The 26452-nt window shown below is 29.2% G+C and overlaps 1 long non-coding RNA gene across 1 annotated transcript in view; it reads right to left on the reverse strand.

Moving 5' to 3' along the window:
• LOC122271474 (uncharacterized) overlaps nucleotides 1–26452 on the reverse strand; it is a 123823-nt gene that overhangs the window by 64267 nt on the left and 33104 nt on the right. The window lies entirely within an intron of this gene.

Raw genomic sequence — 26452 nt, forward strand, 5'->3', positions numbered from 1 at the left:
ATTCACACTTAAGAGGACGTAGGAGAAGGGCGAATTCTTTTTCTCTTCATTAGTAATTAAAAATTTGAAGTATAGAAAAAGCGAGTTTAGGTAAACCTTAAGTAAACTATGAAGTTCCAAATGCAGAAAAATCGAAATAACAAAATGCAAATAAATAATGACAGGATGGGAAAATTACTCAGCAAAAATTATCCAGTTTGCATTTGATATTTAGTCAACCTTTTTTCAGCATTTGAAACCTAAATTCAGTTTTTTCTAGACTAAACATAAGACTAGACTCAATATAACCAATGTAACCAATTTTCTAGACTCTTTATAACCAATGAAAATGAATCAGGATTTGCCATGAAGCGTTTCTGCTTTCTGCTACTATAAATACATACCGTTAAAAAGCCAGAGGAATGCTTTAGGACTATTATTTTGTGCTCATGTCTGTCTGAAATTGACAGCATATCTAAACAACTTTATTTACCAAGAATAACAAATAATGCTGAGGATTTACACCAATGGCAAGGAACAGGATAATTTATCCAGCAATTCTACTGACATTGTAAAGAGTTTTTTTGGGGAACAAAGATGAGATTTGTCTTTGTTAAATTGGGCTCCATGATCACCAAATCTCTCGCTTTTGTTTGTTACTCATAACCACAACCATACACTCTCACACTGTTGAAAAATGCTGTGAATATGTCACAAATGACCGATGACTCAATCAACATCTACGACTATGACTCGGTTGCAACGTGATATCCTAAGGTGGACACGATAAGTGAATGCTTAGTGTATTTTTGGAATAATTAATCTCAGTTAAATCCATTTAACGTACACATTAGGAGTTATAAACTATTGATTAGGCTATTAAGAAGCATAACGTTATCAAAAAACATTCGAATCATTTCAGTACAAAGCGAGATTTAAGACAACAAAACCTTCTTGATTAATACAAGAAACTGAGATAAGGCGAAAAGCTATAAATAGTCTAGTAGATTTGATTTGTTATCTTGCATTTCTCAAGTTTTTCTTATGATTTAAAAAAAAAACATTGTATTCTCTTAAATATTAACTAGCCTCTCCTAATATGCATACTTTTTTATTTAACTTTTTTTTAAGAATTCGAAAGATATGTTTTAAAAAAGGAGGTTGCAGCACAATCTGTCTAGCATGTCTCATTTCTCGTCTCTCTAAAAATGCTCATTCATTAAAACGATTTCTGTTCTGCTTTATAATATTCTTGCATTATAACTTTACGTTATAATTTTAGTTGTTTAGCTTTTTTTAACAATTTAATTCAATTTACTATGATTATTATTACCGTAATTTCGAAAACCAATCAGGCATTTTATTTTATGTATCAAATACACTGAGGAAAAATGCATGGACAAAACTACCAGAACATGGTAAAATTTACCTGGCTTCTTGCACTATGAGAACACCAAAAAGTTTGGTAGTTTAAGAAGAAGTCTTGGTAATGATTTTGGAAAAATTAACAATAAAATAAGGTGTAATATTTGATAAAATTTAGAAAATGTGGTAAAATTTGGTAACTTTATCATGATACCTTGAAGCACGGCATAAAAACCATTTATTCGGTTAAATTTACTTTTCAATTTTGTATTTTTTACTAAATATGTGGTAATTAGAACTATAATTTGAAAACTACAGTTTCTGGTAAACGATTGCCATACGAACGGGAAAATTACCGAATGGATGGTTTAAAAACCGTATATTTTGGTTTTAATATCAGAATTATGTGTTTTATTTCTTATTCTCTACCAAAAATGTCATTAATATACTTTACAGTGATTTCACCAAAATGTGTGTACGTGTGTTAAAATTATACAGTTATGTAATTATGAATAAATTGCTGCGCGCTTTAACATTTCCCCGATATTCGAAGAAAAAAAAGTTCCGGCTCTTTTTTGCTTTGGATTATTGAATCTTTTTAACTATTTTAATTGATTCAGCGTTGCATCCTCTTTTAGAAAATGAATTAAAAGTGTTCCCTCTTCTAAAGAACGTTTTTAAGCAACGGGTAGTATTCTTTATAGATTATAACCGGATATTTTCAGTTCGTAACTCTTTCGATCTAGTTTACGGGTCGAGAAATCTACGGTTTCTGCGCCTTCACACTAAATTATGTGATTGGATCTGTTCAGTTGCTAACGCTGTATCAATTAAAAGACGAAACAAAAAACAAGCATTTCATTATTAATTAAATTTATGATATTATCGAGATAATTCGCGCAATTTTTTTGGCAAAAGGCCCTCCTGAAACGTCCACCCCTAGTATTAGTCTGTCTGTGATTCCTTAAACAATTTTGTATTAAAAATATAAGTAAAATTATGCGCAAACAGAGTATATTTTGTTTTTTATCTATCCTTATTTCTTAAGATTACGAATGAGAAAATCACCCTATCAATTTTTCCTAACAAAATTGATGAGAGAAAAACTTCACAAAATTTATATAGATGGCAGCACTACTTCACACTAAGCCATTGAAAAGAGTAAAAAACTTTTTAGTTGAAATGATGCTCAGTTATTAATAAATTGAAGATGTTACTTTTTATTTGCTATTTAAACTTAGTCACTAATATTTCTTTCTAAGAAACATCTATTATTAATTTTAATTACTGATTATTCAGAATAAATGAATATAATAATTCTGGAACTATGGCTAATTTCAAAATTAAATTTAATAAATGCAGACAAATACAAAGTTTTTTTTTTCTTCTCAAAATTGACTGAAATTTAAATCATTCAGCACTTGTAAAATATGAATGCATGGTTTAAAAATATGAAGGGGTTTATGAAATTAACCATTAGCACATGCGTATGGCACCAACACAATAAAGCTAAAATAAAAGAGAAAATTTAAAGAAATATTATTTGCATATTTAATTCGATTATAAACACTTACACACTAGTACTAAAATGCTCTCCCCCCCCCCTCTTTTTTATGCATATTATATTATATTTTTTATGCATTTTTATGCATATATCAGAAGAAGCGGGGGATTGATCGCCTTATTTTCAATCAATTACATCATAACATGCATATTGAAAAGTCAAGTAATTTTTCGAGTACAGTTGGCTCATTGTAACCATTAAATTTCCATAGCGCCGTTCTTGTTCAAGAAAACTGTTTAATTTCAAAGTTTTCTTCATTCTTATTTTCGATATTTCATAATAAGAAATTTCAATGTGGTTAGAAAAAGAAGTAAAACTCATCCAAAGGCTTTAATAGATTATTTCAAATACGAAAAATGAATACTTTGTTTTTGAGAGGTGTAGAATGCCGGGTGTTCTATTCCAGTTCATGTTAAATGGGCGGAATTGTGTGTACCTTTTCTCAGAAAATATTAAATTAATTTTCAAGATAAATAAATAAATAAATAAATAAATACGCAGTTTTTTTTAACCATCTATAGCGATTTATTAACTTTTAAATTCACTTTTTTTTTTCTTTTTTTTTTTTTAAATAGCTACATTTTACATCAGTCGTCAAGTTATTGCACAAATCTTTACATTTTAAAACAATAAAAATGTAAACGTAATCGAATTAGTATTGCCTGTGAAAAACTAGTTCAAAGTTGGTTAGTTTAACGTAAGCTGATAATTTTTAAATAATTTTAGTTTCTTCGAAATAAAAATTAAAAGAAACGGATAAAAAAATTAATTTTTATTTTAAGAAAATCAATAAAATTTTTTACAAAGTTACAATTTATAAAACCATATTTACTGGTAGATGTACAACTAAAGTTATAGGTACAAATGATATACAAAACATCGCGAAATGGTACATTCATATCTCTTAATTCTTCTTTCACTTGATTATAGTATAATAAATTAATTTATTCGCTTAAATAGTTCTAAAGGGCTGACTAAAGAAATTACTATAAAGAACACACCTATTTAATTACCACATTTTTCCAAATAATCGCTCTACGTATTTCGAGGGTCAATCGAAAAAAATTATGTTAATTAAGAAAAAGAGCGGTGTTCGAACTGCCTGCAAATAAATTAGAAGATTTAATGTCTTATTTTTAAATGATTATTATGATATAGCATAATAGTGCGGGAAAATCTGATCGTTCGATCAAAAGTTATTCAGATATTACGGTTTTTATTTCGCTCGAGGAGAGTAGCATTCTTTTTCGTTACAAGCAAACATTCTTCCACGCATAATTGGAACACATATATTTCTGGAAGGCAATCTCGTCAACTTTTTGTCAATCGCATCGACATGAAAGATGAAAGCGAATTGCATGTATCGAACAAGTTTTGGAGAATTGATCGGTGCCCCTTATTTCAACCTCAAAAGATTTATAATAAGTAATGTAATTAAAAGAATCAACTTCAGCGTATCAACCAGTCTGGCCCGCGGTGACGGTTACTTTGCTTCGCAGAGAACATTGGAAAAATAAATAAAGTAAAGAAAATAAAGAGAATGTAGGAATTACAGCTATAATTAGATGAGACAAGCAAAATTCAATAATAAAATGAAACGACATAGTGTTAAAAGTATTCTTTTTTAAATAAAACATATTGAAACTCAATTAACTACAGACGTCAATGAACTTAGAGATAATTTTATTTACTGCAAAAGAGCACCCAACAATTTTTTTTAATATTTATTTATTTTGTCATCATGAACTTGTATAAATTAGTTCGATTAAATTCATTTGAATATAATGCAAACAACATAATATAATGTGACGAGTATAATGCAAACGTTTTTTTTTTCTTTCCCTTTTCAATGTTTTTGAGAAAAGTTTTTAGTCAATCTAAATCAAGTGGTAGCTGTATGAATATTTTAACAGAATAAAACAAGTTTTCAATTTCATTTAATGCAAAAGAGTACAACTTTTCTATATTAATTTATTTTCTCTGCATGAACTTATATAAATCAGATCGATTAAATTCATTTAAATATAATTCAAACGACATAATTAAACAAACGTTTCCTTTTTAATGTTTACGCGAAAAGTTTTTAGTTAATCTGAATCAAGTGGTAGATGTGTGTGTGTGTGTGTGTAAATATTTTAACAGAGTAAAACAGGTTTTTAATTTTATTTACTGCAAAAGAGCACCCAAAAAACTTTTATATATTAATTTATTTTCTCTGTATGAACTTGTATAAGTTAGTTCGATTAAATTCATTTGAATATAATGCAAACGACAAAATCAAGCAGACGTTTTATTTTTCCTTTTTAATGTTTATGTGAAAAGTTTTTAGCTAATCTGAATCAAGTGGGAGCTTTATAAATATTCCAACAGAGTAATTTTATAAAACCATAATTCATTGTTAAATTTACCAAAATCATTTTCAAAGTGCATCGGTTTTTAAGCATCAGACTTGCACTTTCAGATATGAAATAAGATGATTTTGGTAGTTGAAATAAAATTAAACAGATAAAATGTTAAATACTTGAAAACAATTTCTAATACCTCTTCTAACACATTATATATAAATATATATTGACACCAATTCCACTCACACATCCTGTAAACAAGTTTGAAAACAGAATACTGTAATCTTCAGCAGCCCACCCAGTAATTTATCGCCAAAAATTAACTTGGCGAAATTACTGAGGGGAAGATATTATTCGATTATTATCATTCAATACCATCAGTTATCCATCTACTAGATGGAATTATAATTTAGATTCATTCCAGTTCTTATACGATACAAAATAACTGCCGAATTTTTTATTTTTATTTATTTATTTATTTATTATTTTTTTGGCTAATAAAAGGAAAGAAAAAAGAAATATGTGAAGATTAATTTTATTTTTCTCATTATTTGTTCGGAAATATTGATGGATATGAAGATTGTGGGGTGTCGTGTACTTTGTTGCAATTAATAACGCCAAGTGGCTCGATTTCTTCCCAAGAGAAATTCGAGCCATGGATTTAATGAACCACTTTCTTTCGCCAATGGGTGCAAATACTTGGTTAGGATTACATAATTGTGATCAGGTTAGATAAAGGGCTCGTTAAAGATTACAAAGCTGTAATCTCTTCTTTTTTTCCCCTTCAGTAATTAATTTTACTCCGGCTGCCTAATATTCATTCATTGACGCTGTTTTATTAAGTAAGAAAATAAAATATTTCTCAACGCTTTTTCATGAAGAAAAAAATTTATGAATTTCATGACGTTTCATTAAAAGAAAAGAGACCAATTTTTATATTTTTTTCTGTACAAGCAATAGCAACATACTAATGTTATTATAGAGGCAAAATTTAAGACATTTAGTTTTATACAATTATTTTTATTTTACTTATTACTTTACTTTACTTACTTTACTCTACTTTACTTTACTTTACTTTACTTTACTTTACTTTACTTTACTTTACTTTACTTTACTTTACTTTACTTTACTTTACTTTACTTTACTTTACTTTACTTTACTTTACTTTACTTTACTTTACTTTACTTTACTTTACTTTACTTTACTTTACTTTACTTTACTTTACTTTACTTACTTCGCTTCACTTACTTTACTTTACTTTACTTTACTTTACTTACTTTACTTAGAGTTAGACTTGTTTGCTAATTAATTTTTTTTATATAAAACTAAGAAGCTCCACTTACCTCCGTAGTTGCTTCTCATTCATTATTGTTTTTTTTTTCCTTAATAGTCAATAAAGAAATCATTTTGTTCATAAAATATACAATTATCATAACTTTACGTAAGCACATTTTGTCAATATATTAATAGCAACGTCATGAAAGGATACCTGGATTTCAAAAATAATTGATTGTACTTTAAAAAAAATAATCAAACTTAGGAATACAGATTGCGCGTCACAATTAAAAGCAATGAATGAAAAGTAATTCTACAACATATAACGATAAACTTTTACCAATATATTGCTACGGTTTATATCTGGCATCATCCAATCTTTCACACTGTACTTTCTTTATTATATTTATTCATTTTTTTTTTTTTTTTTTTTTTTTTTTTTCATTACGTATCAAGTCAAGCTCGAGCTTATAAAATGATTATTACGAGACAGTTTAATTTTTCTACAACAACAAATAAATAGTTATTATTTAAAGCGAACTAAGTGAAGAAAATTTCGTGAAAGAGGCATCCAAAATAACAATAACTTTCGAGCAAATAGGAATTTCAACAAAAACTTGCGTCGAGTTGGCTCTTTCAGCGCGTCGAATTTAAACATTTCAACGGACTGCTAAACTGCTCTCACATGGTTTTTTTTTTTACTTCAAATTAAGCATTTAATAATTTACGATTCAGTTATAATAGAATAATATTAATTATTTTTATTTCGTTGTTTTTCTTTCAAACTTTATTACCAACAATCGTAATTTCAAGTTTCTCAGTCTTATACTTTTTAGGTAGCAAAACAAACTGTAACATTATGTTGAGCACCCAAAACAGCACCGACACTTAAAATTTTTTTTAGTATAGAGAGGAAACTTTTATTACAACTCTGTCAACACAAACTTGTACTGGGTACAATAGTTGGCAGTCTTCACATTCATTTGAAACAAAGAAACATATACAGGTGGCGAGGCCAAAAAGTTTGGCTTTTCCATGCCTGCCTGTAAAGAGCCGCTTTCCGTGCATTCCCGCAACTTTACCACACCGGAATTCTTATTTCCTTAATTATCATTTGTTTGTAGGTTAATTTTTGGCCGGCCTCTTTTCTTTTTTCCTTCTGGTGCATATAATTTGTATTTTAAAATAGCAAACACATAAATAAATTTAATCTGATGAGATTTTTGTTTTCGAATATATCGAATATTTTGTATCCGATTCGAATACTTTGTATCCATAATTTTTTAAATAATCCATGTGTGATTATTGCTCTACTTTAGTTTTAACTGTAGTTACTGAAACAAATAATTAAAATATTTAAAATGTTGAAATGTCAGTGGCGCGACAACCTATGGAGGGCCAAGACCTACTGTGTCCATTTCAGTTTTCTTGACCTTGCCCTCTGGAGTGCAAGAGCAGATGTTCCTGTTGAATGGTAAGCCAAACACGGAACCCTTAGTGCTTAGACCCCGAGATATATTTTATAACCGTCGTTGAACAGCAGACTCAATTTTTGGTTTACGGCTGCCAATGTTCAACTCCGTAGCTTTGTACTTTTGAACTCAATTCAGAAGACAAGGGAAATCCCGGATTAAGTATTAGGAAAAATTTGCCTTCGTGGAGGACTTTTCGATGGAACTAACATGCATTTGCGTTACATGTAGAGGAAAGTCATGAAAACCTCCTATGGTTTGCCTGACAGCGGGGGGACTCTAATTCATGATTTGTCTACCAATGAGGATATTTTACGTCAGCACTATGGTCGGTGCGAGCCGGGTGTGGAATTCGTACTTGGCTCCCCCAATGTATATTAGATGCTGTGCAACTATAACAATTAATATATATTCTTTAGAATCCTTGGAAAATGAATTTTAGGAAAATACATAATAGTAATTGCAAATTAATATCAAGCCTTTTAATTCCTCCTGCTTTCTCTTTATTCCGGGTTTTTTCTTCTTTTTTTTTTCTTTTTATAATTTGATAATTTTCTTGCGCATGTACATTAACTACTCTGTAAAAAAGTCCTAATTAAATTACGGTGTAAAGTACCGGCACTTTGAGTGCATCATCCGTAAAATCTATTTTTTCTGTAAAGCATTATATCCTTATTTTTCAGTAATATTTATCAAAATAGAGTGATTCAGTATTACGATAATTATTACCTTAAAAAATTACAGTAAATTCAGATTTTCTGCTCTGTTACATGATGCTGCAAAAATGGATTTTACAGTAAAGAGTACTGTTACCCTGAGCGCCGGTACTACACGAGCTGCTTCTAGAGTGTTAAACCATTATCAAGGCCAATAAATGTTAATAATCCCTAAACTCACCTTGAAATGAATTTAAAATAGATGAAATGGCACACTGTGAGCATTAATATCACCAGTTGCAAGCCAAGTCACCCTCTTCACGAAAACGTGAAGAAAATGGCAATTTTAATAATTATCCCTCCTGATTGCCCAACAGTCATTTGGCGGCCCATTACGATCGTACCGTTGGGGGGTCCGACATTTATTTTTCATTGATTTAACGCTTCAGGCTGTTCCAGAATTCTTCAAGACAAAAGAGCTGTTACAGAAGACTGCTAAATTAGTTTCCTATTTTTCCATTCGATTTAAAATCTTCCATCGCCGGTGATCTGTTTAAAATTCTAACTTGAGCTTTCGATGCCGTCTTGTAATTACGATCGTTTAGAGGGGGACCTTAAGAATTTTGAAAACTTCGAGGGGTCAAACGGTAGTTGCCATCTGACAGCTCAGTTTTGGAACAAATTATTTTGAGAGAAGGCGTCATGATTTCTTCGTTTTGGGAAATAGAATGACCTTTTGAACCTGGCTGTTTGTATATTTTTATTGCAGACGATGTTCAATTTTTTTTTTTTTTTAAGATAGCTGTTGCGTTTAAAAATAGTGCAAGCGAATAAAATGCTTTATTGTAAAAATAAATATATAATTGAGAAATACAGCGTAATATAATTTTAACACGTAATATTTATTTTAGAGCTTTACTAGATCAAATACAATTATATTTCAATGTAAATCAAATATGATGATCAAGGGGAAAGAATGTTTTCTGTCCATTTTTCACAAAAACGCGGTTGGATCACCAACAAGTGCATTTTGAGGATTACTAATTTTTGACAAAAAAACATGGAAAATCCGTTCTCCTCGAGAGTTATTACACAGTGTAAATTAGGACGTGGAAAATCACCACCTGCTCACGCGTTTTTTCCCCCTCGGAATAAATTTTCATAGAAATAAACCTTACTACCCCCTTGAACTTCATATATCAGCTTCACGTGAAAATTCGATTATATGTTTGAAAAACCTTTCGCGTATGCAAATAAATACAGTGCTAAAACAGCAATACTGTATAATAATAAATCACTGCATTTCTTCTATTAGTCTCATTTAAAAGATAAATTTTAAAAAAAGGGGAAAAAAAGAAAAAAAAACATTTGTTTTATGCAAAATATTTTAAAAGTTTCGTAAAACTTTTTACAATTTTTTTGTATTTAATTAATTCAAAATTCTTATAAAGTTAATTTTTTTAAAAAATTTGGAGAATAATAATTATTTTTTGTTGATTGATATTTTTGTTTGTTTACACTTTGTTCGTATTGGCTAAGAAAAATCTAAATTTCCTAAAAGCTTAAAAAAAAACAAGATACTTGGAGTGAGGACTATATTTTGTTAGAACAAGTATGAAATTGAGGAAAAAATCTCACTTTCCGAACTTTATTTATATGCAAATTAAAAACGAGAGTCCAAAAATTGTGGTTTTACGAAAGTTTTTAGAAAACTATGGTTATTCGGAAAGTGGGAATAAGTTGATGAGGAAAATGAAAAGTGTTGAGTGCTGTTAATGTTAATAGAAGTCTACATGAAGTAAAGATATAGGAAGATAGTCTACTAAGAAGAAGCCTGAGAAATTTTCTGAAACTGTGGTGATAGGTTCGCCGCTCATCGTAAAATCAAGTTTATTTCATATTGTTATCTGTTTGTCTTTAATCAATTGTGTTTTTACTTATTTTTGAAGTGAACTGAAATAAGAGTTCTGACGTCATCATATTAGAATTGTATAAATACCAGCACGCACATGACAGCCTGTCAGTATTTCTTTCATCGCCTGCTGTGATGATGCTTCTTGTAAATCGAACCAACTTGTATATAAATGTAAATATGTTTAATAAAATATTAGTATCTCGAAGGAGCTATCTTCGCTTACCTCAATGGTGACCCGGACGTGATTTGAACACGCAACCTTCTGATAACTTCGCTTACCTCAAAACCATACAAAATTATAATTCCTGGAAGTAGTCATATTTCTCGGTTAAAAATTCTGATCGGATTCGTGTTTCGCACCCCAATAAACATAAGTGTACAAAAAAATATAAACAGCCGCCAATTTTTCCAGGTAAAATCTTCATTGTCTGGATTACGTTATAAAAGTGATATTATTTGCTCTTTTAGACGCAGAATCAAAGTACGAAAGTAACATTTCTTTAAGTGAAAAACATGCCCTATTAAATTAAATGACAAAATTTTTATAGAATGTTTGCCTAAATAATTTATCCAGTTTTAAAGAACTGTTTAATTATAAGTATTCGATGAAGAAGTATGTATGCGTTCAACCAAATTTCAGAAACTTGTTACAATGTGTACAACATCGGTCACACACCCCTCACACATCCCATTTGTAATAAAGTTCCGTCAATACCATATTTCAATCAATGTTCGTCACAGCACAGTTATTGCTTTGGTAGGCAATTAAACTTATGAATGACTAAGTTTAATCAATGATTGTCACAGAAGCAGTGTTGTTGGTTTCATAGGCACATAAACTAATGAATAACTAAGCTCAATCCATGTTCGTCACAGAGGCAGTGTTGTTGGTTTGATAAGTACATAAAATCATGAACATAAGCCAGTGACCGACTAAATTCAATCCATGTTTGTCACAGAAGCAGTGTTGTTGGTTTCATAGGCACATAAGTCTGTGAATGAGTAAGTTCAATCAATGTTCATCACAACCTGTTAATGACCAAGTTTAATCAATGTTCGTCACAGAAGCAGTGTTATTGGTTTGATAGGAAAGAACATAAACCTGCGAATGATTAAGTTTAGTAAGTAGTCACAGAAGCATGTTGTTGGTTTGATAGGTACATCAACTTGTGAATGACTCAGTTTAATCAATGTTCGTCATAGAAGAAGTGTTATTGGTTTGATAGGAACATAAACCCGCGAATGTCTAAATTTAGTCAGTGTTTGTCACAGAAGCATGTTGTTGATTTGATAGGTACATTAACTTGTGAATGACAAAGTTAAATGAATGTTCGTCGCAGAAGCAGTGCTGTTGTTTTGTAAGCTACATAAACCTGTGAATGACTCAGATCAATCAATATTCGTCACAGAAGCAGTGCTGCTGGTTTGTTGGTTACATAAACCTGTGAATGACTCAGTTCAATCAATGTTCGTCACAGAAGCAGTGCTGTTGGTATTGGGAATCACATAAACTTGTGAATGACAAAGTTTATGCAATGCGATGTTTGGACAGAACAGAATCATATTACCATTCGGGTGTAATCGAGCGACGTATTTGAACATTAGTAGTATGCATCCAAACCTTATTAAGAGTATATATCTTTCCATTTATACAACTTCTTTGTACGTCATATACTTATAAATAATCTGTTTATTGAAATTGAATAAATCCTTCAGGTTAACCCTGTATTTTTAAAGATTTAACGAAGTAATTTGAATTGTGGTTATTACTAAAATAAATGTTTTAAATACCCAGCACTTATTCTTTCACAGCTCCTTTCCTACATTTTCATATTTTATCATCACGGATGACAGTTTACGGAAAGTAAACAAACTATTTTGATAACTCGACAAGAGGTTTTCTATATAATCTAAGATTTTATGTTTGTATACTCGGTAACACTTCCGCTGATAATTCTATTGTTGCAGTTCTCTGAATAACGGAGGGGAAAAAACGTTATAAAACATAAACTCTTTCTGTCCTGAAATATTTTCTTTATGTTTATTGTTAACCTACTCATCTACAAAACCAACTTTACATCATTTTTTTCTTTTACTTAGTAAATTTTCTGAAAGAATTATGTTCCTCAAACTGTTTATTGTATACAGGGCAATACGTTTTTCCGCTTATGCATTCACAAACAATGATAATCCAGTCTTCCAGGTTAAATGTGTTTATTTATTCTATTCTGCTGAGTAATGCAATATTATTTTTTAAAAAAATAATGGTAATGTTGAACTTATCGTCAGATCATGTTGACAAAACGAGTCTTCAAGAGAGAACAGATACAATACTCCAGAAGTAACACTCTTATATCCTTAAAATTCGGAGAGTTGACTACTTATTTAAGCATCTAACTCATTTTTAGTCTTTAGTACCTGTAATTGTAATGAACTTCAATAAAATTAGTAAAATTGACTGTTAATTTATGCAGTCAGCACCTTTCTTTGAGAAAAAAGGCCAGTACAAATGAGACTATTTTTATTAATTGTTTGTTACATTTCCTTTAACAAAAATTACTTTTACACTAAGTTAAGATGGAAAAAAAATGTTAGATGGTATTTAAATTGATGAAATTAATAATTATTTTATTCATATTTATAACGAATTAATTGAAACAAGACTTAACGTTTTGTCAAATTGAAATAAATTATTTCGGTTATTAGTTGGGTTTCAAACTTTCTAATACGGCAGCCACTTTACTCATCTTGGTGTACATCCTTTCCCATGGTAGTTACAGCATCATGCTACGAGAACAAAGATTCTAAGTTTAGCGTCAGAGAACATCTTTCTCGCATTCCATCTACGTTGGTGACCACGGACTACGAAAGCAAACATGGCAGCACCACGCTGCTTCACCTCGTTCCACGACTTGCATTGATTCGACAAACAAATCACCTAAATCTCAAACTGCATTTAGACTTGAATCGAAGATAGGTTTCTCGAGCATGATGTTAATTTCTGGTCAACGGCTATATATTTCAGGTGGAAAAATTTACGTGCAGACCTATATTTCTATACATTATAACTTTTTACAGGCTTAAACTCTCAAATATAGCCATTGGTTGAAACACTTTTTACCGATCTCTGACCGTAATATGTCAGGGAAATGTTTTAGAGTGTAGGATAAGAGATTATAACTTTCTGTTCTCCCGAAATCAACATATATAGTAAGGTTACATCTGTAACAAGACCTGCATTGTTAATAAGGGGAATTGTAAATTTAATCCAAAGTAAACGAAGTGAATAAAACAGAAATGAAAGCTCAAAAGTGGACAGTCTGCAGTTTCAGTTCTATAAACCAGAACCTTCCTAAGTGTCAAAACACCAAATGATGGTTGAGAAGTAAAAAGATAAACGCTTGCAAAATGGTTTAACCAATAGGGACAAAGGAACAAGTTCGAGATATTAAAAAGGGAGGAAAGAAACATATCAGATGTGATTTAGGGGGAACCCTTGGATGCAGCAGATTAAAATTGAATATACTTCTAAATATTAGGAAATAATGGGATACTAGAAAGAACATTAACAATAATTTTTAAATTAACAATATTTTTCAAAGTATGGAATGACTCCCCAAAATAAAATTCAGTGGATGAAGAGCAGTGTTGAAGGACTTTAACAGAAGAAAACACAAACCTGTAATTAGAATTCCAACTATCTAATTCAACTAGAGCTTTAGAACATGGGCTATTATCCCATTTTAGATATATTTTTCGTGTTAAATCGAAGTATAAGAGTTTGTTTAGTAGTTCAAATAACCGCACAATCAGATTGACTCTAAATTTGATAAATACCCTAGCTATTAATAGTGGTTGACGATTACGATTAAAAGACTGTCTACTAGTCGTCACCCAATCGCCACTTTTTTCGTCAAAAAGGCAACTGATGTGCATTTAATTACAGTTTTTTAAAAAATAAATAAATATGGACTTAACCGTTAATTTTGTCTTATACTGACAGTGCAACATGAACCAGTTTTATCACGAAATTCTTGTTAGATTCTACAAACTTATGATACATGGTAGCTTAGAGGGCTTCCCTCTTAAAGGAATTAAGGTTCAATAAATTGCGCCAGGCAAGCGTTACCCAAAATGCCAGTTCACCTTGGCAAATCGACCGATCCTCCAGCTCCCTCAACATTTCCTTTCAAGGGATGCTGTGAAATTCTCAATCCTTAGAACGTAGTCTATCAAATCAAAAAACTTCTGCAACAGTCTGCAGACCTGTTTGCTGTTATGGATACAAGAAAAGAGTGCATTTCAAAGAAGAGAAGTTTGGAAATTTTTCTCGTCAACCCGAGTGAAACCTTGTCTAAATTTTTACCTCACACTCCTACTTGAGGTATCTTAACCATAGTCACCGACATTTCTCAAGACAATAGGCGAGAGGAGTTCTTTAGTTAAACAGACAGCACCCTAAATGCACTAAAAGTTTATCGTCTTTATGTTGATGCACCTTGTAGTTGACATTATTGCTATTCTATTTTTTATATTAAAATAGTTCATATTTTACTAATTTAAACTTCCCGTACTAGAACATTAATACCGAACATAAAAATCATATTTTTTCCTTTGTTTTTGAATAGGGAAAGATGAACTAACAACTACATAAAAAATTTAAAAAAAAAAAAAACGAGACTTATTTGGTTTTGTGATAAACAGTTTCGAAATTTTATTGGTTTTGTTTTTCGGCTTAATACTGTTTTTCAGTTCTTGTGACAAATCTTAAAATTAATTCCTTTCAAAGATACTTTTACATTACTCAAAATAGACAGTCATGCATAAGAAGTTATTTTTTCAGTCAATATTATTTTATTTGCCAATAAAAAGCATCACGTTTCACGTCTAAACTGAAATTATAAACTTTAAATCCTTTCTGTCTTCCAAAAAAAAAAATAACGGAGAAAAGAAATAAATATGGAACAAAAATTTTAAAAAAGAAACTGCATTAGTCTTTCATTTTCTATTTAAAAATGTTTTGCTTTCCTCTAAATTACTTCTCCGTCAGAAAATTCTCGAATTTAAATTTATGCTCCCACCCTTTTCTGTGACATACAAGTAGATGCATTTTTAATGAAAGCATTGAAGCAGATAGTAAAAGGAACGATTACTTTCCAAAGAAGACTATTTATTCTCTCTCAGATCCGTAATAAACATCATCTTATCGCCAAACTGCAAATTTTAAGCTTGCCATCCCCAGTCACAGTTTTCATGCAAATCACCCCACTAACTTTTAAATCTGTGCTCCATGTTTGCTACCACTCTGATTATTACCTTGCTCAAATAGAATGAATTAATCTTCCACCAGAAGGCGTGGTCTCGTCATTAACGTCATCAAAGTCAAGATGAGTGGAGTTGTTGGAGGAGATGATTATCTGACAGACGAGAATTTTTACAAGTGTTAAAGCTTGATGTTTGAGTTAAAATTATGCAGTACTAATTGTAACGACGTTCTAACGATAATAAAACAACTCCCTTGGGTTAACGATGGATCAAAAGGAATGTAAAGTCGTTAAGCTACAAAGTTCTTATAAAACACGTAACAAGCCTTATTTTTATAGTTTTCTGACGCGAATTTATAATGACTTGATCTAGAAAGTTGTGTTGGGCAAAATATAAATGTTAAAATAATACGAACCATCACATAGAAAACTTTGTTAACATTTATAACTAATGGTTCGTATAAATGTACTTTTCATCGTTTAGCATCTTTCTCAATCCATTTATTTTCAAGATTATTTGTTGGGTATTTTACTTGAAATTTCTAACTTTTACAAATTTTAAAATAATACGAGGAAAAAGTTTATAACTTTTGGTAGAAAGTTTGATCAACTTTTAAACTCTGAGCCTGTTCATCCCAATTCAAAGGATGGATGATAACTATTTCTTTTGTAGTAGATTTTGAAAGATAATTACAAGTTTTTTAAATAAGTGGGTTTAACTAAAATTTTTGAGTATTTTCAGCAAATGAGAAACTTAGTCATAAATGAAACGAATAAAAAGACTTAAACAGAAGTTGCAGTTATTAAGTTTACTATTAGACATTGATTTAAGAATTAATTCTTTTGTGATAAAGATAATCAAGATAAAACTTAATAAATACCACTTTTAATGAAAACATTACATTGCCAATAAAAGGGTGATATATTTATAAAAAATTTAAAAATGTATTTATCAATATTCGCATCTTTTAATTTATTTATTTGTTTTTGAATCTAATTTAATTATAGAAAGGGATATATCGCTTAATAAGTTGAAGACATTTGTATAGTCTATCAATCTTCTTTATTATCTACACTAAACTTAACTATAAAAAATAAAAAGTTTTAATGCCATGATTTAAGGTATCATGATAAAATTACCAAATTTATTCCATATTATGAAACCATTATTTTTTGTTAATTTCTCCAAAATCATAACCAAAGCGAATTTGTAAAAAGTACCAACCTTCTTTTGTCTTTCCATGGAATCAGAAACACTGTAAATTTTACGATATTCTGGTAGTTTTAACCATACTTTTTTTCCTCAGTGTAAAAAAGCCCAACTTCAAAGACAAAAAATCTTCTCATGTAAAAATCAATTAATATTTTAATTTGCTTACAATTCATTTTTAATTCATAATTTCATTTAAAATAAAATTTATGTTACATAATAATATGTATAAATAAAACCTGCAATATGATCTTTCAGATCTATTTCGTATTTATTATTCGAGAACTCTGGATGAATGCAAAACGTATAGTGATTTTGTTTTTAATATTAATATCTATGAAATCTATAATTCCTTTTTTCTTTAAAAAAGTAAATAAACAAATTCAAGTAAAAATAAAGTTAATAAAATTAAGAAGTACTTATTATTAAACGTTTTGCAGTTGTAAAATCAATTCCACTTTTAAAAAATTAAAACTCATATAGGAGAGAGTCGGGTAGCCCCGCTCACTTAAGGAGTATTGCTTATATTTCTGTATAATAATGAGTAATAATCAATATTTTTGTATATTTCTATTGTCTTATCATCTAATAAAATAATGCAAAAAGAATAAACCAAAAAAAGAATAGTTTAACTCAAAAAAATAGAAATTTAAAAAAACATGTTTTTCAGCTCTTTTCAAAATGTGTCGGATAGCCCCGCCCAGTTACAAAAACATGTTTTTTAACTGTTTTTTCAGGTGTAAATGAAAAAGACCAATCTATTGACAATAGGTAAACCTCATTTATCATTTTTATCACAAAATTATTTTATTTATTACATATTTATATACTTTTAGTGAATTCTATCATTTAATAACAATCATTTAATAACAACTATATTTGTTGTTAAAAATGCATATAACATTCAAATTTGAAGCAATAAAATAATAATCTTTGCAACCGTACATTTATCGACGAAATAAAATTGGCCGTTGATACCCGACATTCATGTGAGCGGGGCTACCCGAAATCAAATTTTTTTGTAAATTTGTAATTACTCGAACAATTTTTCACATATAGACTTCTTTCCTTGTGCAAATTAAACTTAAGACTACATACTTTAATGCTGTATGTATAGAAAAAATTATTTTTTAGTATTAAAATGAAGTTTAATCGAAACATTCAACCAATTTTTCTTAATTTCATGACTACTGTATTCAACATATTTTCAAAACTATTGTTTACCATGTTAACAGCTGCATAAATACTTGAAACTTGGAAATTAATATTCTTTTAATATAACAATTAATGTCCGATGGCCCATTGACTTGAAAAAATATTCTATACATATGAAATTGACAGTGGGCGGGGGTACCCGCTGGGCGGGGCTACCCGACTCTTCCCTACATTTATTGTTAAGGAAATAATTTGGTAATATTTACATCACTAAGAAAACAATTCCCGCATTTCTCTGCAAATAATGTGCAATAATAAATTATTTAGCTTTATATTTTATAAATAATTTATCTTTGTATTGTTAATTACACCAAAACAAACTTTATTGGCCTAAGTTGCTGAGATAACTAAAGAAATTTATCAAATGAATTTAATGTAAATCAATCAAATCAAACACATGATTACTATTTTGATTTTCAAGTCATATGGGTTAAAAATTAATAATCAAGTTTACACTGTAAAAAAATCGAAAAATTACGGTACTCTAGCATATGGTACTCATTACGGTACTTTTTACCGTAAAATCCATCTTTACTGGATTATGTTATGGAACAAAAATCTGATAAAACTGTAATTTTTACAATAATAATTGCAGTAAAATCACTAAATTACACTGATTACTAAAATATTACATTAAAAATTACGGTATATTATGTTATGGCAAAAATAGATTTTACGGTAAAATGGATTTCATGGATGATGGACCCAAAAAGCAAGTACTTTATACCGTAATTTGATCCGAAATTTTTTACACTGAAAGCAATGTTTGCAAAGCAGATGAAAATCAATGTTTTTTCTTTTCCATACTTCTAAATTATGTGACATATTATTTGTCAAATTAAACTGTTGTTTAAGGTAAAATATGTTCCATTAAAAATAACAAAAAATTAAAACATCGGCAAGAGCAAGTTTATGAATGTTTACTTTGACGGTCAAATATCGGTTGCACTCACACAATACAATATAAAGTATTTGCCATACACAGATAAATAATATTAAAGAATTTTCCCAATTATTATTTTGGTCGAGTAATTATTATGATACATACTTGTTTTACGTAATATGTTGCGTAATATATAAGTGAAAAAAAAGGGAATAATAAATAAATAAATAAAAATTTAGTATTCCATGAGTTGCTTCATAATAAATGTTATGAAATATTACAGTTACGAAAACGTAATTGGTGTCTCTTAAATCCGAATTATGATGTATCCGAAGTATAGCTACTTAATCTTACCACGCAAAAAAAAAACGGATTCTAATGATAAAATTGAGACAGAAATTATAAAATTATAGGATTTCTAATTACTAATTACGCTCGTTTATTGACATCGTGTCCTTTGAATTAATGTAATTTCAAAGGTGTGTTCATATTTTATGCAGTCTTGTGCCTACCTACGTTTTTCTATTGAATCGGAGGGAAAAAATTGTCTTCCGCCTTCTTGTTTTTGCCTTACATGTTGCCTAACACCTACTAGAAACAACCTTTTGGACAACTTCCCACACTTCGAGCCTTCTTCAGACGCCTTTTTTTCCTATCTTTTTATGTTTTTTTAAGAAATATATATATATAACCTTAACTCATATTGAACACATAAGGGTTAGAATGGATGAAATACTTATTTTGATATTTTATTGATGCTCTCAAATGAACTGATTTTTTTTCTTCATTTGTGAGCGTTATTCGGGTTGCTTTAGAATGCATAACGATAAAGAATTTAATTAAATCGATAAAGAACTTAGTTTGAATTCAAACTATTGTCCCGGACCTTCATAATTTTGTTTAAAAAAAATTTATTTATATTTATGAAATGTTTCTCATTTCGAAAGATTTATCAAAAAACCTAATTTAAGTTGTTTTTTTTTTTTTTTTTTTTTTTTTTTTTTTTTTTTTCATAAGAAAAAAAACTGGCTTGAGTTAATAGTTACATAAGGCACTTAACGAGATTTCGTACACAGTTAGAATTTTCATTCTAAAATTACGGTAAAATGACAAGCAGCAATCTGTCCATTCAATTAACCATAAAGTGTACGGTAAAGAACACTTTTTAATGAAAGAACGTAATTTAACAACACATTGAAGCTAGGCTTTTCCTTAGGTAACGGGCATTGGAGTTAGGTTGTGGTTGAGCTGTGTTTTATGAAATGAACCGTGGAATGCATTTTAATTAGTTTATCTGGTTGTTTCACCTCTGGTAAGAGATGGGAAATACTATTTTTTTTGTGTTAAGCAGCTTTATGGTGCTGCCATCTATGTGTGGGTCAGAGTATCATATTCTAATAGTCCAAGGTCACAAATCGATGAATGCAGGACATTGGAAATTCTTTATGTACTGAAGCGAGTGGAGAAAATTTTGTGGTGTCAACGCGGGGACTCGAACATACGGTTACAAGATTGGCAGATTAACCGTCTCGGCTATGACATTCAATACAGATGCCAGGAACTAAGTGGCTTTCTTATGTGGGAACGAGAAACTATAAAATTCTGGTTGTGTAACCGTATTAGGTGAAAGTAGTTAATAAACGGTTCTTGTCACTGGCAGTCAACAGTTTGAATACCATCTTATTTATGATTATTTCACTCTTTTCTTCGAATATGGTAAAATAACAATTAAATAGATTATTATTAAACCATTTTTACCGAAAATTTTTTAACAGTGTACTTAAAACTTTATAAAACGCATGTGTTGGCGCCGTTGGCGATTTCGAATTTCGCTGGAGCAAGTCCGTTTTTCCGCTCACTTAACTTTTCTTTTTGCTCTCGTTCTCGTCCTTTTTCGTTATTTAACTTTGATTTGATAACTATTGTTTCATGGTTTATTGTAACCATATTTTGGAATACTATGATTCATTCGGAATCATTTAATGAACTGCTTTTGTTATTGTTATTTTTGTTTACAATAAAAACTGTTATTGTTTATGAGCTATTTCCTTCAGTTATTAATTAACTATGGAAAATTAATTATTAAGGTAGGTTGGACCCTTCAACATGTATCGACTTATTATAAAAAGAAAGAAAAGAAAAATCCTTATTGCACTAAATTTTTATTACTGTAGATTCTACCACCGTTGCCCTTAAATAATAAAATTTCAATTCTCTTAAAAAAGATGCTCCTTAAAGGCTGCTCTCATCTCTCTTCTTGCTGATTCCAAAAAACAAAAACTGAATTTTCATGCGAATCATTTATTTCTTGTAACTCCTATTAATTTGTCTTTAAGAAATAGAAAATAAAGTGTTTAGTATGCTATAAAAACTAATTATAGATATTTTTTGGAAGAAAAAAAACTAATTCAAAAAGTGTTTAAAATAAGAATACAGAAGAAAAAAAAAACTTAGAATAAATAAGTTTTTGCATAAAATTAACCAAAATGCATTAATTTTAAGATAAATATTTTGAGTTACACATAAAGCTCGAAAACACTATTTTTTTAATAAAAATAAAATTTCAAAGCAAAGTAGGCATTTATAAAAAGGATTCTAAATACGTATTCGAGATATTTACAATATTATTTTTCACTATTACAAAAATATTGTGAAATGGTCACACATAACCAATAATTGAACCGAGAAACAGAAGCCTTATGTCAAATAAGCTCTTTGTTGTCATGTAAAAAAGCTTTCAAATTTTGCCTGGCCTTACTATTGCTTTGAATTTTGCAATCCGAAAGTTTTAAGAATTACGAAATTATAAAGACGAACGGTCATTTTAAAGAAGAATATATGGGTCATTCTCACGAAAACTGTCATTTTTCAGTTCATAAAATCCCGAAAAAGTAAAGTGAATAAAAAGCTCTGAAACTTTTTATATTAATAGAAATATGTAATGGCATTATAAAGAAAGTATATATCCTATAAAATATACTTAATATTTAAATTAATTAATTTTTAAATAATTAATTTATAATTAATTAATTTATAATTAATTAATTTATAATTAATTAATTTATAATTAATTTATAATAATTAATAATTAATTAATTAATTTGTAATAATTAATAATTAATTAATTAATTTAATAAATAAATTAATTAATTTAATAAATAAATTAATTAATTTAATAAATAAATTAATTAATTTAATAAATTAATTTATTAATTCAGTTTTCAAATTAATTAATAAGTAAATAAATTATTTTCGCTATTTAAAATGTGAGGGAATGACACTATTAGTGAGGGAATGATATTTTATTTTAATACATGTTTTTATCTAAGTTACATCTACCTAAAGTTTGAAAATGATAACATACTAAGTATATCTGATATTTATTATAATTTACTCTTATATATTTAATAGTTTTTACAGGTTTGGGAAATAAAATTGGCTGGCACGATTGAACAAAAAAAAATGTAATAATATACTCATCTTGAATCATTCCCTCACTTCAGCGTCATTCCCTCACTTAGTGAGGGAATGACGAATTCAATAAAATTTAAAAATAACAGTTAGGCCTAATTAATTTCTGAAGTCAATCACATACAATTATATTCATACAAGAAAGCAACATATAATTATCCACTTTCTCGATGAAGTTGTATTTTATTTCACTCTAAAAAATGACACTAGGGAATGACAAATGTAAAAAATTTTACCTGGTTTGATTCATTCAATTTTATTCCACAGCAAGGCTCCTTTAAGTTGAAGATGGAAACATACTGCAATTTTGTTCTATGATGCCAGTTGTTAACTTCTGAAGTTTTTTTTAAAATATTTTTATTCTAAGAAGATTGCAGGTGATAAGAACATTGTTGTGAGGGAATGACGCGAAACATTGGGAACAAAGTTTAAAATAGTGCTGTGTTAATATTTTTATCAGAAATTAAATTTAAAATTGATTTTCTGAATTCTATATTTCAGTATTCTGAAATAAAAAACACGAATTTGTAAAAAAAAAAAAAAAATTATTTCAGAAACAATTTTTTTCTTTTTTTAAATCAGCAGTGGGGACAAGTGAGGGAATGACATATTGGTATATTTTAATTACCTAAAATAAATAAAAAATAAAAATTTATAATTTTATTTTTTTGTTAGCATGTATTCTGAAGGACACTTTCCCTGAAATTTTTTTTTTGTGAGCTGTAAAACAAACATAAAATATACTGGGGACATGAAAATGACTGTTTTTGTGAGAATGACCCATATATATTTTCTCACTTTTATTTGTAAGAAGATGACGTTTTAGCTTCTCAATGATATATGACAGAAGTTAAGGTATTGCCCAGCTGTTATAGTTTTATATATTATACCGTTATTATATATTATGCAATTATAATATATGGTCGTTATATATTAGATAGTTGTCGAACAACTTCATTGTCAACAATGTGTTTCAAAATTATTATTTGTCTCGAATTATTCCTCATAATTTTTTAAAAACTTCCGGCAGTGTAAAAAAAAATTGTCTTTATAAAAAATATGGTCTTTAAAAAACATAAATGTTTTTATAAAACAATAATGGATGAAAACATCATTATGTTATTTCATTTTAGTATCGAATACTTGCATTTAAGTATTATTCCACTTATTTAGGAATACTTGTGTTCCAATCCTTTGAACGGTTAAAAAGCTGTTTTATTCACAATATTGCATTCATTTAACATAATATTTCAAATCTTAAACTGTATCAAAGTTGGTTTTTCTTTATTTAATCTTAAAAAAAATTTGTTTTCATTGAAATGCCATTCACACATGCTTTGTCCGATACCTTATGTTTAGGGTATTCTTAAGAATTTATACCAAAAATTAAAAATACTAATATGAATATGTAAAGAATATTAATAACAAACAAAGTAACAAGAATTAATAATTTTAATCTATATTGATTTTCCTTCTGTCTTATAACTTTCTATCATCCTATTAAGTCATAATATACTCTTAAAAATCGAAATAACTCTTGTAAATATATGAGTAATATATGTAAATGTATGTGTAAAATATGTAAGTGTAATTTTATGTCTTTTAAAGAGAAATTTTTCAAAAGTTGAACAATGTTAGAACACTGTTATTTTATTGTTATGAATGAAGTTACATTTTACGGTTTTTGGAAGATTTTGTCATTACCTTGTAAAATATGCTTCATTTTCAAAGTAAGAGTATCTAACCCTTTCATAAACACAGCCTAAAGAAAGAATAATATAAGTATAATTTAAATTTTAATCATGTACTGTGGATAATTCCTACAAACTAAATCTTGAAAGTTTTTGCAAGTTAACAAGCCTACAATTGTTTGTTTCGATGAGTATAGTCATAGAGCTAATAATTTTAAATTTCTCCTTGAAACTTATATGTTCTCGAATGTAATTAACATGCCATGTTGTCATTCTCAAAACACAAACTTTTAAGCTCTCTGTTAATATATTAGTATTAACTTACATTTGAAGTATCTTAGTGATTTTTCAATTTTTTAATGGGATGTCTAGATTTTTTTTAGATTGGTCCTAGAATGGCTTTCAATACTGGCCCTATATTGTAGATCTATAAGGTACGTAGAGCCGGGATAGCTTGGTTGGTAGGGCACTGGGTCCATGTCGTGGGTTCGATCCCTGCCGGACGAAGATTCCTCGTGTCATAAATGGTGACTGATGCACGTTAAATCTGTCGAGTCTCAAAGTCCTCATGCTCCCATAACAAATCAATACCTCTGGGGGTACTGAATTAGAGATTGAACGTTCTCTGATTCAGGTCAAAATAACGATCTGTGGATGAATGAATGGATGTATGAATGGGTCCACCCTATAAGCGGGTGTAACGTATGGGTGTGGTCATAGATGGCGCCACTGGAAACAAGAACAATCGCACCCCCTCTGCCTAAACAGGCATACGTCAACAACAACTACATAAGGTACGTAGCTAGAAATGACTTGTGGTCTATTATTGAAGCCATACTAAATTGAATATCAAAAAATTTAAACATCCCAATATTTAACCAACATTGTAAGCAAAATGTCATAAAATGCCATGCTTGAAATATTTCCAAATTTATATAATCACAGTTAGTTAACTGAATTCGGCATAATTGATGGCATAACTTTAAGGAGGAAAAAAATCTATTGTTTTATTTTTACGAAAAAAAAAATGATTTCCGAATTCTAGAATAGGTAACGACTGAGATGGATTCGAAGTTGGAACACTCGTTTCTGACAAAGGCGTCCGGTTTTCGAACCTCCGTGATGGCTGGTTTATTTTCGTTCACTGTTTCCAGATAATAGCATCCTCAGCGCTAATATGTCTCTAATAATGCTCTAAAGATAAACGATTTGTAGGATAGAATATTTTATTGCTTTCGAAATAACTATTGGAAATTTAGTGATTTTCTATTCATAGAACGCAAACATGGATTAAATTCACTTAAAAAAATTCCACACATTTTAATTTATCTTGTTTCTTAATTTAAGACCTTCTAAGTCGAAAACTAATGGGATGTGGAGCTGCTCCAAATCCATTACCTGAATAAGATGTTCAACGATAATAATAATAAAATGAAATAAAATTGAATTGAGTACGACAAATAACACCAGATTACGATAAGCATTTGAAATGAAACTTTTCTTTACGGGCTAGTTTCATTGGTGATTCTAATAATGTAAGTCTGTTAGGGGAAAAAAAGAAAAGAAAGAAAATACTGAATAAATTTAGGGGAAAAAAATTATCAATAAGCTTCTAGCTTTTTATCATGCAAATGCAATCAACTTAACATGACATATATTAAAATAAAAACTACACATAATTAATTCTTTTCAGAATCGAACACGGTACGATTTAGGAATATAAATTTTCAAATTATCGCTCGTTAAATAAACTGATATAAAAGTAACTGAATAGGAGGTGGAAGCAATATATATTTTTTCAGTTAAAAGAGTGGGAGGTGAATGAAAAAGGTGTTTTTTTCTTTCTAAGCTGATAAGATTTGACAACTTAGAGATCAAAGGTGATAAAAAAAAAGAAGAATTAAGATGTATCTCTTGTTAGAAAGCACGACTTACCGTTTGACAGGTCTAAAAAATAAGATGTATATCACTGATAATATTTTTTACAAATTGTCATTAAATTTTTAATAGCATTTATAATCACACAATCTGTTCTAGATACATTTCCAGATAAATTTCATTCCAATAGTTAAATTAAAAGACTTCGGGGTATTATATCCAGATAAATTTCATTCCAATAGTTAAATTAAAAGTCTTCGAGGTATTGT

Source organism: Parasteatoda tepidariorum, chromosome 6 (assembly GCF_982258835.1).
Source record: "Parasteatoda tepidariorum strain Cologne lab strain chromosome 6, Ptep-v5.0, whole genome shotgun sequence".
Classification (NCBI taxonomy): domain Eukaryota; kingdom Metazoa; phylum Arthropoda; class Arachnida; order Araneae; family Theridiidae; genus Parasteatoda; species Parasteatoda tepidariorum.